This window comes from Delphinus delphis, chromosome 3 (genome assembly GCF_949987515.2).
Source record: "Delphinus delphis chromosome 3, mDelDel1.2, whole genome shotgun sequence".
Classification (NCBI taxonomy): Eukaryota; Metazoa; Chordata; class Mammalia; order Artiodactyla; family Delphinidae; genus Delphinus; species Delphinus delphis.
This window is the reverse complement of record NC_082685.1, coordinates 23981933-23985464: the sequence shown is the minus strand read 5'-3', so window position 1 is coordinate 23985464 and position 3532 is coordinate 23981933. Positions and strand designations below refer to the sequence as shown.

Genomic DNA, 3532 nt, shown 5'->3' with positions numbered 1-3532 from the left:
CAGATGACTAGATGTAGGGCAGTATGAGAGATGATACTAAGGTTTGAGAATGAGCAGGTAAGAAATAAGGAAGTCAAGAGAAAGAACTGGTTTTGTGAAGCTACTGAGTTTTATTTTGGCACGTACAATTTTAGACGATAGGTATTCAGGTGAAAATTGTAAGCAATTGGAAGTGTCATATCAGATCCAGTGTGACATCTATACTGCATAAAGGTCATATGTAGTTCTAGCAGTAGATGCAGATGAAACCTCAATGCGGGGTTGGAGGGAGAGGAGAGGACTGAGAACAGAATGTCAGGCAACGTCTAGGATGAAGAGGAAGTCTCAGTCCCTCGAAGAGGGATTCTAGGGGCTTAATTAGGAGTAATGAGAGAAATGATTGTCAGTTTGGGGGGATACAAATGAAGCTTGTGGGAGATCAAGGGATCAACAGTTTAAAGGACAGTGACCTTGTTCAGTGAGAGTATAGGGGTACAAAAAAGTAGGGGTATAGAAGTATATGTATATCAGTTGGGAATATTTTAGGAGTTCCAGTGCTTAGAAGTAAAGTAGAAGTTCCAAGTGATGACAGTGACCATCCAAGCAATGACTTTGCTTGTGAGTGGCTGAAGTGACTTTGCTTGTGAGTGCTTGTGACTTTGCTTTTGAGTGACTTTGCTTGTGAGTGCTTGTGAGAGGCCTGGAGATAAAGGCCTGTGATATAGTCTTTTTTGTGTCACAGTTCTTGTAATTGGGACTGTTGAAGTCACCAAGGGTATTGGCAGGAGTTGGAGTGGAGAAGAAAATATGAGTTACATATTGAGTCCATCAGAAGCTTTTTATGGTCAACTAGAGAAAGTAAAAATCCAAACAGTAAACGCAGGGAGTGGCTAACTGTTGCTTTGCAGTTTTAGAAATGTTAAAATTTTTCAGTGACTACTGATTATGACATTTTGTATTAACAAGATTCAATTTTGTCATCTTTTATTTAGGGTTAACCTATTTTTGGATCTGTTTACCAAAGAAGATTATGAAGAGTTTAAAGATGGAACTTTAAATTGAATTATAATTATATGTTAATTTTGATGTGTTTTGTTGGAATTGGAACTTTAATAGTTGAATAGAAAAAACTATGTTCTTTATCAATTAGTAGTGTTTCTTTGCAAATTAATAAAAATTTTAGTTAAATATTGTTATTATATGCATACAAGTGTTATTTTTAGAATTAATACTTATTCCATACTCATTCAAATTAATATTTTACATAAAATTTAAATTAGCATATCAATATAATTGCATGCATTTAAAATTGCCAACTTTTCCCTTTTATTAGTGAGTCTGCATCCACTGCTGGTTTTTTTTTGTTTGTTTAAGAAAAGTTTTACTAATGTGTTAATATTTCAGCAAAGTTATTGCAATGGGTTTAAAAGGCAGACAGACACTATTATAGGCTATAAAGTAACAAGTTTCATACAATTAAAATATTACATAGACCTATGGGATTTACTGAATAACTAACAGACCCATAAAAGAAATTAAATCTGAAATGTTAAATCCAGTATTAGCACCTACAATATCTCTGAAAGTAAAACTTTTAACCGTTTCATTCTCTCCTAGTATATGTCCTAACTTTCTCCCAAATACAGTGCTCTCAAACCCCAAAGATGAAGGGCACAGGAAATCCCAATACTAAGAACACACAGCCAAAAAGAACTAGAAACAGTGACCCAGACTTGAGACTTTTAGTTGGAAATCACTTAACTTACTGAACTTGAACCAATCATAATATTTCTGTGCACTGAATACTGTATATGAGGAAAGTCTAGGAATCATAAGGTTTGCCAGTAGGGATAGTTAAAAATTAGCAATATATAGTATTATCCCTATCAATTTTTTTCTCTTAAGTTATATTTATAACAAAACTATAATTAAACTATTTATTAACACTTGCTTATTCAGGGACACAGCAGGGACATTTGTGTTTGATGGTTTAGCATCCACTTTATTGTGCTTACTTATTTTTATAAGGAACAAGCAACACATACCACATCTTCCCAATATTCAAGGTAATGCAGTAATAACAGAATTCTCAAAAAAAAAACCCAAAAAACAAAAACCTGGAAATTGCATTAAATACTGCTTTAATCAGGAATTGCTATAATAAAACAAGTAACATTATACATTATTTTTCCAATGAGCTTTGGTTTGAGAAATTGAACAGCAGAACTTGATCCTTAAGCTTTGAGTCATGGCAAAACTGGTAATTCTCTGAAATCTGGGAGATGCATTAGCAAAACCAGACACAGCCCACCCTTCACCAAAATCCTGGAGAAAAACATTTTATGAATTTGGGGGAGTAAGACTGAGCACTGGCTAGTTTACGACTTTGCTGAAGCCCAAGGAATGACGAGAACCACTGGCACTGGTGGCAGGTAAGAAATAAACTGTGTTGGGCTGACCAACTGCATGTTTTATTAATGGCTTTGAATAAAAAAAAGTGAAATGCTTCATTGCGTTTTCTCAAAAACTAATCAAAAGATTACAGAGTCCTACACAATTTGGAGACACAAAGTGGATGCTGAGTGACTAGAGGTCGCTCCAGGTGTGGAATTTTACAAAGTCAGTCCTTGGAGTGAATGGCACCGTGGCTCTGGCAGCAGATACGAAGGAATGATGCTCTGGAGAGGAGGTGGGGTACACTCTGCGGTCGGCCGGTGCACAGGTGAGGGTCCCAGCTGGAGGCGGGCCTTTAATCCTATGGTTTATCTTCCACTACTCATGCCTCTGTCTTTATAAATAGTAATTTCAATAACTCGAAGTCCTCTCTACATGGGATCTGTCAGGAGGAGGCCTTGGGGAGCATAGATCTTCTCATTCTGCTCTTGAATGTATTTGGAGACTTTCTTCAGAACCTTCTGGTAGTGAGTTTCCATGCACAAGAAGATGGTGTACGCTGTTAGACAAGACAGGCAGCCTTCAAGATAGGACTGGCCCCCGAGCTTCTCTGCTTCAGCATAAAGGTTATTTAGAGCTCGAACTGTTTCTTCGAATTGTTGCCTATCCATCCGATTCTCCAGCTCCGCGGGGAACTTTGGCCTGGAACTGGCAGCGGGTGCCACTGCTGTAGTCTCACTGAATGAAAACCTTCCAGGACACTGGCGCCTGCTGCGGCCTCATGGCGAGGACAGGACGGGCCGCGCTCCCGGGCCCGGCCCCGCGCACCCCAGAGACCCGTTCGGCCCGGGAAACACGAACCCGCCTCCGCTGCCCTCCAGCGGCTGTCGCACCGCCTACACCTCCACTGCTTTATTCATCCCTTCATATAGATTTAATTGTTTTAAGTTAAATTTGGATTCATTTAAATTATTTTTGGCTTCCTCACTTTTTCTAAATTTCTCAATTATGATAAAGACCTACCATTTACATAGCAAACAGTTATTTGGGGTGTTTAATAGTTATTTAAGCCATCTTTTTATCCTAGGGAAAGTTAGTAAATTTATGCAGAGTCTGTATTGTAAAGTGGAGTATTTTAGGGAAATTTCTGGATAAAGAT

The 3532-nt window shown here is 38.2% G+C and overlaps 1 pseudogene; it reads right to left on the bottom strand.

Annotated features, from left to right (window-relative positions):
• Positions 1-2497: 2497 nt before the first annotated feature.
• LOC132421940 (golgin subfamily A member 7 pseudogene) lies at positions 2498-3156 on the bottom strand (annotated as a pseudogene).
• Positions 3157-3532: the final 376 nt, after the last annotated feature.